This window comes from Felis catus, chromosome D1, assembly GCF_018350175.1.
Source record: "Felis catus isolate Fca126 chromosome D1, F.catus_Fca126_mat1.0, whole genome shotgun sequence".
In the NCBI taxonomy this organism is placed as follows: domain Eukaryota; kingdom Metazoa; phylum Chordata; class Mammalia; order Carnivora; family Felidae; genus Felis; species Felis catus.
This window is the reverse complement of record NC_058377.1, coordinates 93,743,825-93,756,323: the sequence shown is the minus strand read 5'-3', so window position 1 is coordinate 93,756,323 and position 12,499 is coordinate 93,743,825. Positions and strand designations below refer to the sequence as shown.

Here is a 12,499-nt window from a genome sequence, read left to right as displayed (position 1 = left end):
CTGATGAGACTCTTTGTACAATGCAGATCCCGTATTGTCTCTGTCCAGCATTAATCGCTTTAGTGACTCCAAATTATCTGAAGAGTGAAGTCAACCATCTTTGTAGAACTTGCCTGACCCTACCTGACTGGAGTCCTGCCTCCCTCTCTGGTCTCACCTCTTGAGGTAGTGCCTGCCAACCCCCTTGGATATATCCTACAGCCTGGTGCACTCCTTGTAACTCCCCATTTGTCATGTTGTTTTATGTCTCTGTGCATTGGTTCATGCCTGGAATACATTTACCCATCTACTTTGAGACTTCCTATTCATTTTTCAAAACTCTTTCTGAAATCCTGTTCTACAAATAAAACTGACCACACCCATGGTGTTGGCCACCATGACTGATTGGCAGCCCTAACTGCTGCTGTCAATATCCACCAAGGCTTTTGCTGCCAGGCAATGATTCCAGTGAGCTGCTCTGAGCCAAGGACTGCTACTAGTTCAGGCCTATTTCTATGAAACACAGGACTCCTCTAACAAGGGACTCTAGATCAGGGATGTCCCATGGGCCTAGTGGAATCTTTCTTGAAACTGTGCAGCAGTTCCAACCTCTTTCTATCCAAACTTCTGCCCCTCTATTCTCCTTTACCCATGTGAGACTCCTACACTAGTCTAAAAGCTGTCTTTTCTTCCTATTGATCGCTCACACTTTATCCTTCATAGACATTTCCCCCAATGCATTTCTTTTATGTCTATTTCCATCTTGGTGTGTGCTCTTTGATGGGCCCGAACTAACATAGCCATACGGGTACCCTTCTCTATTCTGTACATACACCATCACAAGCAAAATAGCACATTTATTTCCTATTTCTATTTCCTAATCAGATTATGAGAACAGTAAAATCAGGAAAAAACATTGTATGACTCCATTTATTTTTAGTACTTAGCAGATCGCTTAGTACTTAGTTGGTACTTAATAAGCATTTGGATAAATGAGTGCTGGAAGTATGATCTTATCTAACATGAATTTATTTAGGTGAAAACAAACTAAACTATGTGTTTACTTCTCAGCTAACACTGCCAACCAAGGTAAGGATACCTGGAAGTTAGCTTAGGGTCAGCAATGCTAGGCTTATGTTTTACAGTATTACCATTTGGCTTCTATATGCCCAAAATATTTTCTTGAGTTCAAATGAGTTTTCATGCTTATGAACTTAATTTAACTAAACTGAAATCTTGAATTCTCACTGAATATCTCTCATCACTAAATGAAGCAGCCTTGATTAATCACTCTGAGCATTTCAAAATATTCTGTCAGTTAACCTATATTTAACATAAGCATCTGTAAAATCTATATGAGAGCATTCATTAGAAGGAAAGCATATTCTTGGAGAGATATAAAATCAGATAGTGATTCTTAATATTTCAAGTTAGGAGTAGGGTATAGCATGTTTCTATTTATTACTAGCAAATCTATTACAAACCTGCTCTAATCTATATAATGATAAAACTTATTAGTGTTTGTTTGTTTGTTCCATCAGGTTGGTATATATATAATATATATATTATATATTATATATCTAAAAAATAGTCTATTTATAGTTGAATTTTCTTTTCACATAAAATTACATTGGCAATCTAACTCTGAAATACTATGTCATTGCTTGATACTAGCCAATTCTACTATTTATTTCACTCCATTTTTCACACTTGGGATCTGTTAGAATTTTTTTTTTCATGTGTGATCTCTTAAATATGGTTTGTGCTGCTCTTGTACCAGGGATGATAATAATAAACATCATTTACTAAGTGTCTCTTATATGCACCAACAAGTATGTGTTAAATGTTACTATCCCCATTTTTCAAATAATATACTAAGGATCTAAGAAGTAAAATAACTTGGAAGGCTACCACACAAACAAGAACTAGATTATCAATGCTTTGAACACAGATCTGCCTGATTTTTTTGGATTATCTAATGTGAGTTGTTTACTGCTTTGACTATAAGGATTGAACATCAATCTATTGAATATTTTAAATATTAAGAGCATGCAAGCTCTTCTAAAAACCTTGAAGTTTATTCTAGAACCAATACAGAGTCCCTTGGGTTTCAGTGCAGAGGAAAATAATACAATTAGATATGTGCTTAAGTAATATGTGGAAAGTGGATTGTGTGAAAGATGTAAAGGGTGTTAGATAAAACTAGAAAAAAGGGGGGCACCTGGGTGGTTCAGTTGGTTTAAGCGTCAAACTCTTGATTTCAGCTCAGGTCACGATCTTACTGTTTGGGGAATTGAGCCCCACATCGGGCTCTGTACTGATAGTGTGGAGCCTCCTCGGGGTTCTTTCTCTCCCTCTCTGTCAGCCCCTTCCGTGCTCCTGCTCTTGCTCTCTCAAAATAAATAAACTTAAAAAAAAAGCCAGAGAAAGTGATACCTGAAAACTAGTTTTTGACAAGTCTAAGTAGGAAGGCATTTGGGTCTGATCCAAGAAAGTAGGCAATGGTATGGACAGACAGGGAAGATTAGAGAAACTCTTCTAAACTCAAATGAACTGTGCAACAGCAAGTGAACTGTGGGCCTTTGGTCGAACCGTTTAGCCATCCTGCACTCGTTTGCTCCTCTGTATAATGGAGATAATAAAATCTATTTCAAGGTGTTATCATGAGCTTTAAATAATAGTATATTAGTATGTACTTACATGGTGCACACTATGAGTCTATGTACTTTATAAGTACTTATACTCACAGCTTCAATAGTTAAGTACTATTATCAGTTTTATAGATGAGGAAACTAAGGCACATTGATGAAAAGGACAAAGTGATGGAGCCATGGCAATGTAAGATTAAAATAATAGGATGAATTATGTATCTGGTGCATAGTCTGTGCTTTATAAATGCCTGTAATTAACCACCTGGAATAATGTCCTTGAGAGGTAGAACCAAATAGGACTCATGTCTGTAACAGAGTAATCTAGCACTTGGTGTGAACTAAACTGATTGGATCCTCATGGACACAGTGCAGGCTTTGTTCTTGGTGCTGGGAATACAGTGGTGAACTAAACAAGCTCCAGCCTTCATGGCATTTTTTTTTTTCTTGTTGGAGCAGATGTTCTGATGACTAGGTGATTGAGTGAAGGAAGCAGAGTTGGAAAACTAGTTCTAAATTATTTTCTGCGACACATTTTTTTCTGGAAACATTTGCTCAAAAAGCTGCCACGGAAAGAAGTCTCTGCAACCTCTAGTGCATTTTCAGTGAGGTCTAGGGGAGGAAATTTGTCTCAGATTTTTTCTCAAGCTCTTTCCATTTTCATAGAGGTAACTTTCAACTCTGGACTGTTACAGGTCTAGTGCTTGCTACAAACTAGCTTCTTATTTTCTGGTAAACCCTCAGCTCTTAATAATAGTGCCTAAAACAGTGAGCACTGTTAATGTGTGTTGAATGAATGGGATGAGTGAATGAATAAATAATGGATTTTTTTTCATTTTGTAGGGCATTCATTCCTTACATATAGTAAGATGATTTCTCAGGAAAAATGGGATATTTAAGAATTATTAGCTGGCATAAGTGCTAGAATTTACTGTTGTGCAGAGAAGATATAACAATTTGAAAGTGTTTTTTTAGAGCCGTTTGTAACAAGCATTGAGAAGATAATTTTGGCTACATTTATGTAAGCACCAAAACCATGGCATCTCTTTGGATTTCAGAATTGTCATAATGCCATCTTTTTTTTTGTTCAATTAAATCTCACTTTCAAAATTCATATCATAGACACTTTTTGAAAACATTAATGTTCAATATTTTACTATTTGGATGATATTCTTTCCATTTGCCCCAACCCTATGTGGCCACCTATCCACTCACCTTCAGTAGAGTTATAGAATTTCATCAGTTCCAGATCGTGTCTTAAAACATGCATTTGTAAGACACAGTCATTATATTGTATCATTTTCTAGTTGGAGAAATGCTTGGAATTCATACAAGTAAATATTTCTTTCCACACAAGTGTAAAGATACAAAAACTGAAGGAGCAGTTAACTCCTTTGTACCTCAGTTTCCTTGAGTCTATTTTACTTAGATTATATTTTTGAGAATGCCATGTTTACCTGCCTCAAACTAACCATTGGCAATTTTAAACCAATCTTATACAACACAGAATGAAAATCAACCATGTAATGAACTTACCCTAATATTGAGCATATTGTATTTGTTCATCATATGGTACATACAGCTGTGATTTGATTGTAATGATGGTGATTATACAAAATACATCCTTGGTTTGGGACAGGTGTATTCAGAAATTGTCCCTTAGTTTGTTGTCAAGTATAGAGAATTATCTATAGGATTACCTCACCCTTCTCTTGGAACTTTTTCCTGTGACAGTTCAGAATCATTGTAGTGTTCTCATCCAAATGAATAAAGGTCAGAAGAGATTAAGTTTGGTTTTGTTGTGTTTGTTTTGTTTGTTCATTTTGTTTTCCCCTGCCAGAATAGCTGTTTATCAGAAAGAAGCCAACTGTCAGAACTAGAGGAGGACCCAGGCCTTGGCATTCATCTTCTTCCCTTTCTACCAGTGCATGATCAGTACTGATAGAACATTCTCAAGTGATTCTTTGAAGTGACTCATGCAGTGTCAAGGAGACTGGCATTTGTCATAACTATTTTATTGGCTATTGGTGAATCATACAGTGAATTCTGCTATTACTCCAATATTACAATGAATCAGTTGAGAGAAGCAATTACAAAGAAGAGTGAATCACTCTTGAGAATGCTTCTCAGATAAATACCATCAAATAACCAGGTCTTAAAGAATGTTACTATAGTATCAGTGACTCTGTTTTTAAACTCTTGATTAGGCTTCCAGATACTCACTAAACTTTCTCAAGTGTAAAAGTGACTGGCTTTGGGGAACTCTGCTATATTGACTCCAGATGTTATATTACTGGGATGGCAAAATGATGACACTAGTTAACAATATATTTTTTAATTTTTTTAATGTTTATTCATTTTTGAAAGAGAGAGAGAGAGAAGGAGAGGGGGAAGGAGAGGGAGAGGGAGAGGGAGAGGGAGAGGGAGAGAGGGAGAGAGGGAGAGAGAAAATGGGGAAGGCAAAGAAAGAGAGAGACACAGAATCCAAAGTAGGCTCCAGGCTCTGAGGTGTCAGCACAGAGCCCGATGTGGGGCTTGAACTCACAAACCATGAGATCATGACCTGAGCCGAAGTCGGACGCTTAACCGACTGAGCCCCTCAGTTGCCCTAATAGTCAACAATATTGAAGTGTGTGTTAGAAAGTTGCTAAAAGAGTAAATTTAAAAATTACTCATCACAGGGAAAAAATTGTAACAACATGAGGTGGTGGATGTTACCTAAACTTTTTTGAGATAATTAGGCATATTGTGGCAATATATATAAACTTACATAATGTTATATGTTAATTATATCTCAATAAAACTGGGAAAGTAATTTTTAATTAATATTGTTTTTTTTCTAAACAAGCAAAAAAAGCAGAAACAGACCCATAGACACAGAGGACAAACTGGTGGTTGCCAGAGGGGAGGGAGGAGAGTGGGTGGGTGGGCAAAATGGGTGAAGGAGAGTGGGAGGTACAGGCTTCTAGTTATGGAATAAATCATAGGGATGAAAGGTACAGCATAGGGAATATAGTCAATGTTGTAGGGTGACAGATGGCAGCTACACTTGTGGTGAGCATAGGATAATGTATAGAATTGTCAAATCACTGTGTCGAACACCTGAAACTAATGTAACATCATGTGTCAACTACAATTAAAAAAAAATCAGTCCTCCGTGTCACAGAACTGACTAGGTTGGCACCTGTTTCATAACTTACCAGCTGTATTGTTGTATAAATTACTTAATCTCTCTCTGCCTGTTTTCCCATTTTTAACGGGGATAATTATAGTAGCAAACTCATGGATTATTTGAGAATTAGATGAATTAATACAGATAATCACTTAGAGCAGTATCTGATCTATATATAACAAGTGCTCCAAACTGTCAGATATTATTGATATCATTATTAATTTTATTATTAGAATATGACATATTTTCCCAGCTCTATAAATCAGGCAAATATAAATTGCTTATTTTTAGATGTTAATAAGAGTTATTATGGTAGAAAATGACCTATTTTAAGATCCAAAAACCCAACGTCGGTACTGAGTTCACCATAAATTAACTTTATGAACTATATCAGGTCTCTGAAAAATCACGGAAAAACATGTTTGTGTCAATTGGAATGTAATATACAATTGATATCAGGATTGAAGTAAGACTCCACTATTTTGCATATTCAGGTTCAATGTCCTATTTAGTGCCTTTTGATACTCAGATTACATTTTTTACTGATTGTTTCATTTTATTTACTCAGCTCCCTTGGGCAAGTGACTGAGTTGATGTGCTTACGTTAGTTATATTGCTGAAGATCTGGGACTGAATGAAGTTCCACAACCAAAACACGGTGAAATAGAAACTGGACCTTAGGTTTTCTTATGTCAAAAGAATAAACCCTTTAACAAACACAGTTAAGCCCTGACCATGTACCAGCCCTAATTCAAGGCACTAGAAGCATAGCAGTACATAAAATCAATGAAAATTCTTGCCTTTGGGGAGTTTACATGCTTTTAATGGAAAAAGAAGAATGATTTTTAAAAATCTATATGTGAAAGACATAGTTGACTAGATGGAATAAGTAAAGAAAAATTAAGGTAAGAACAGGGATAGGCAGTACCAGATGCAGGGGGGTCCTTCCTTTAAATAGGACAAACAGAGAAGCTTCACTGAAAAAAAAAAAAAAAGAAATTGAAGGACTCCCAGTGGAGGTTTGTAAGAGGTACAGCTGGACCAGCAGAAAGAATATTTCTTGGAGAGGGAACAGCAGAAGCAAAGTCCAGAGGATGAAACGTACCTGGAATTTTTGAGGAAAGCCAGGAGACCACTGTGTTGTGAGTGCAGTGAACGAGACATCTGAGAGCTAACATAGGACCAGAGCATGTAGGATTTTGCTAACCCTTTTATTGTTTTTGGCTTTTATTAGAATAAGATGGAAGCTACTGGAAGACTTTGAGAAGAGAAGAGGCTTAATCTGATTTATCTTTTAATAGAATCATCCTGGCTGCTATTTTGAGAGTAGACAAAAGGAAGGGATAGAATAAAATAAGACTCCATTGCAAAAAACTTAAAACAACACATAGTGGCTTAGACCAGTGTTTTAGAAGTGTGGCTGGGGAAAAGTAGTCCTATTTCAGACACATTTGGGATATCTTTTGAACTTAGCACCGATGAGATCTGTTAACATACTTGATATGAGGTATGAGGGAAAGAGTGGCGGCAAGGTGAATCCAAACGTGTAGGCTTGTGGGGGGAAATAAAGGTAGGATGGAGGTGCCCTTACCTGAGGGGAAAAAAATTAGGAGGAGAGAATTGAAGTTTAGTTTTAGATATGCTAATTTTAAATCACCTATGAGCACTCTAAGTGGGTCTATCAAGTAAACAGTTGATTTAAGTATGGCTCTCATGCAGAAGTATAGACTAAAATAGACATTTGGCAATCCTGGGTGTAAAGATGATATTTAAAATCATAAGCTTGGAATAGAACTTGAAGGGAGGGAGTCTAATAGAAAATAAGGGATGTTCAAGATGTAAGCCATGGTGTACTGTATTATTACAAGGCTGGAAAAATAAGGAGAAACCCTCAACGTAGACTAAGAAAATGTAACCAATTAAGGAAGGAAGACTGGAGAGAATGATATTCTGGAAGCCAAGTGAAAACAGTATTTTAATTGAAAAGAAATATCAGATGGAGATGGTGTAAAGTCCTGACTGTAGCATTACTAAAATGTCTGATTTACACCACAATAAAGTAAGAAGCAATTATCCATTATATATGAGTGTCCATTATGTGCACAGGGCAGATGGTGATTAAGGGGAAACCAACCAAACAACCAAACAATTTCCACAGATAAAACATTCTTCCTGCCTCTGAGCTTTAAAGGCAGGAAGAGAGAATTACAAACACTGGTTGTAAGTCTCATAATAGATGACAAGAAACACCCTGTGGGAATATAGATAAGACAGAGATTAAATTTGATAGGCAGTTTCAGGGGGAAAAGGTCATATTTGAGCTGGGTATTAAAGAATGACTGTTATTTCTTTGGGTAGGAAATAGGGAATAGGAATGGACAAATAATAATGACATTCCAGGCAAATAAGATTGCGTAAGCAATGCCACAAGGGCATTAAAAGTCAGAGCATGTTCAGGAATGAGTAATAAATTCATTTGGCTAAAATAGAGGGTCCAAAGAATGAAGGGAATGAATAGGTAGATATACTTTTTTGCCTTTATGGAAAATCTTACTCAACAGTTCAGTACAAAGAAAAGTTTGATAAAGGGAGATATTTATCCAAAACTAAATATTATGATTACTATAATTTTTTATTTTATGTTTTTAAGTGTATTTGTTTATTTTGAGAGAGAAAGAGGGAGAGGGAGAGAGAAAGAGAATGACCAGGGTGGGGCAGAGAGAGAGGGAGAGAGAGAATCCCATGCAGGCTTTGCCCTGACAGTGTGAAATCCTATGCAGAGCTCTATCTCGAATACTGTGAGATCATGACGTGAGCCAACCTGAGCTGAAATTGAGAGTTGGTTGCTTATCCGACTGAGACATCCAGGTGCCCCCGATTACTATCATTTTTCAAAAAAGCCTTTTATAGTCTACCAAAAGTCTGTCAACCTAAAAAATAAAATAGTTATTTTACTAGCAAGATGAGATTATTCAGGACTACCAGAGAAATTGCGATTCAGGACAAGCAAATTATGGTGAACTACAGACAAGTCTGAAGAGACAATGGGACTATCAGCTTTAATTAGGCTTTAGGAGGAAATTGGGGAGGATTGTTTGGAACAAAAGTTCATTAGAGAGGAAGAAGTTTGAACTTGTAGTGGGTTCTCATTGGCTGCAAGTAGTGGTTTAGTATGTTGTTGCTGAGGGGGGAAGAGAACTTTCTTCTTTTTCTTAAAAGCAGGAGATAAAATTCCCATGTGAAAAATTTCCTCCCTTATCAAAATAACTTTCATCCTCCTATTTTTTTGCTGATTATGCAGGCCACAGGGAGTGGCACACACTAGAGAGCTCCCCAGCAGGACTTCCCATCTCCATGTTAAATGAGGGTCCTTTTGTGGTGCCTGGGTGGCTCAGTTGGATAAGCATCTGACTTTGGCTCAGGTCATGATCTCAACGGTTTATGGGTTTGAGCCCCACATTGGGATCTGTGCTGACAGCTCAGAGTCTGGAACCTGCTTTGGATTCTGTGTCCCCTTCTCTCTCTGCCCCTCCCCCACTTGCTCTCTCTCTCTCTCTCTCTCTCTCTCTCTCTCAAAAATAAACAAACATTAAAAATAAAAAGACTGTAAATGAGGGTCCTTTTATTTATTCTTACAAACCTCAAGTCCAATATGTTGTAACATTAATACCTTCTTGGAAAATACATAGAAATATAAATACTTCCCTGTAAGTTATTCTATTAGGTAGATTTTAATTCAAATAATGTTGCTTGGGCTATTTTCTAACTTAAGTGTAATGTTGTGTTTTAATTTTATCTCTTTCCTAGAAATGGTTCTCCGTATTGCAAGGCTGCAAGATCACGCAGAAAGAGTGGGACCAAATAAACTGGAACATCTGACACACTGAATGAATGTGAGTACAACATTAACAGCTTTTAAAAAGTGAGAAAGAAAAATTATCTTGTGACTTAAAGTGGCTTGGAGTCGATTGTGACTGAATGTGGATAACTGCTGGATCCTTGGGATGGGTGAGCTCTCCCTGGGGACAGTGGGGTTTGTGTGTGCACCTGTGACGGGACTTGATTTCTCCTCAAAGCACACGCATTGAATTTTTGTCTGGAATCACTTTGTCTCTCATATCTGCTCTGCTGCCAGTAAATCTTTGAAAGCCTGCTTTTTGACCGCAGCTGTAATGTATTTCCACCTACTCTGCTCTCAGACTCCTACTCAACCCCCTATTTGCCCTTCTTTTATCTTTCTGTCAGTGTGGTCCCCCGACACCATGATTAGTTTGTTTTTTGTTTTGTTCCCCTCCCTGAACCTGAAGTCAGCCAATTGTACTGGGGGTTCTCTCTTATCTTTCTGTTCTCTCCCAATCTTATCCCATGTTACACATACTTTGACAGTTGCCAGGGTGATATTTATTTGTGTAGTTATTTGAATATTTTATGTATTCATTTTATGTATTTTATGTATTTTATTTGAATATTTTATGTATTTTATGTATTAGACCTAATGCCCCATGCAGGCAAGGATCGTGCCTGTTTGCTGAAACATCATAGATACTCAACATTTCCATGCTGCCTGACCCTGCCTGGTCCTGAGTAGGATTTGACCACTTCACGTGTTCCCACACTTTCATAATTGTTCAAAATATCTGTTCTTCTGAAACTCATATCTTTCCTAGACTTGCTCAGTTTCACATAAAAAAGCCTCTTGCTTTCTCGTAAAGATAAGGCTATCCAATGTGAACATCACTAAATTTTTCTTCACTGTACCTTAAAATATCTTTTTCTATCCTTACCGTATTTCTTGTTTCCCAATGTAACCTCCTACATTAGATTTTAATCCTAATGCTTTACATGTGTTATCAACTTTATTAAATCAGCTATTCCTCCCAGATTTGCATCTCTCCATTTTCCTGGTTCCTTCCACACAGACAAAAACCAACCATGCTTATGTTTCCCTTATCATGAAAAGATTCAACCATCTAAAACCAAATCAAACAAACCTCTTCCATCTCACTGTTCTCAGTTTTTCCCTCTAATCTAGCTCCTTTTATCCATTCAAACTTCTGTAAACAATGGCTGTTCTTTGCCCATCTGTGGTAAATTCCACAAGAGAAGGGCCTGCTTTTACTGTAGCATATTTCTAGTATCTCGCACAGTATCTAAAATGGTCAGAACTCAAGAATTAAGTGAATTAATTTTAGCTACCGTTTCACTTCCTACACTGGACCTGAGTGTTAAAATTTTGCTTTTGGGGTGGGGGGTGGCCCTGGGTGGCTCAGTCAGTTCAGCCTCCAACTCTTGATCTTGGCTCAGGTCATGATCTCATGGTCCATGAGTTCCAACCCCCCATTGGGCTCTGCACTGACTGTGTGGAGACTGCTTTGGTTTCAGTCTTCTCTCTCTCTCTCTCTCTCTCTCTCTCTCTCTCTCTCTCTCTCTCAAAAAACAAAACAACTTAAAAATTGTGCTCCTTAGCACTGCTTAAATTACTCTCACCATAATAGTCCCCTTCTTTGTCATTCAATCCCTGGTCAGCAAATACTTCTCTTATATACCATATCAAAATCTATCTTAGTGACTGTTAACTGTCTATGCCTCATCACTTCATCAGTCTCAGGAGGTCAGGACAAATAATTTGGTTATTTGTTTGGCTCCTGGGTCTCCTAACAAAAGGCTTGCCAGTCATTAATTATTAATGAGTTGAATTAACACTTTAACCCCTAAACAATCCTTTAACATTGTTCTGTTCACATTTAGTATTACATTTAATAAAATACTTTGACCCTGAAATAATAAAAGCATGAAATCGGATAGCCTTTTAAAAACCATTTCAAATCATTAAAATAAAAATTTTTAAAAAACATGCAGAATGAATCATATATGTGCTTTGTATTGATGATCCCTGTATTTAAATAATTGAAATTATCCATATGTATGGTATGCACACATCTGCACACACATATACACATAAAAAGTATGGTTGTGACCACTTGATAAAAGAATAGCCATTGATCACATTATTTCTAAGAAAATAAAATATTTTTCTGGGTCTTTTGAATTCACCCAGTAAATGCCCACAGGAGAACACAGAAAATCCTTAAGAAACTGTGTGAGGCATCTGAGCAAAGGCTTAGGAATTACTCCACGCTCACCTTCTCTGTGTTTTCATGTTTGCCTTTCCAAAATAGGTTCTCGTGGTTTTCCCTGTTTACTTCTTCTTCCTCTAACTTAAGTGGCTCAGCAGCCTGAGTTGAGTATATTTGTCCCAGGTCTAATCTTCCAAGACTCCCTTTTGGAATACTATTCCCAGTTTTACCTATAAACTGTATGCAGTGAAATGGATGGATTAAGCTTTCTCTGCCATACACCTTGCTCAGGCCTTAGGAGACCTTACAGTCTGTGGAAAGGCATCAGGCAAAACCAACGTGATTGTTTGGTAGCTTGTGGGCTAAATAATTTATTGTTTAATTAACTTTTCTGTTTTCTCATTAGTTGTAACTTTATATGAAGAGAAAAAGTTATTTAAGAAAAGTATGGTGGATTTAATTTGTCTTTCCCCCAGCAAAAAGTCTTGAATGTGGCGTATGTGCAATTAAAATTTGATTTCTGTTGCTTGTATGGTGCTCACTCATATGATCACTGTTTTTCATAGGAGTGTCTGCAAAATCTACATAATTCCCAAGGAAATAACAGTTTAAAAATCTAAAAT

General features: G+C 37.0%; 1 protein-coding gene across 4 annotated transcripts in view; it reads left to right on the top strand.

The window, feature by feature from the left end:
• Positions 1 to 12,499, top strand: part of LRRC4C (leucine rich repeat containing 4C) — a 1,352,261-nt gene that overhangs the window by 640,329 nt on the left and 699,433 nt on the right. For all 4 annotated transcript variants that reach the window (XM_045039151.1, XM_023239774.2, XM_045039152.1 and 1 more), the window contains one exon: positions 9,607 to 9,692. The gene's annotated coding sequence lies outside the window, so the exon portion shown is untranslated. The remainder of the gene's footprint in view (positions 1 to 9,606; positions 9,693 to 12,499) is intronic.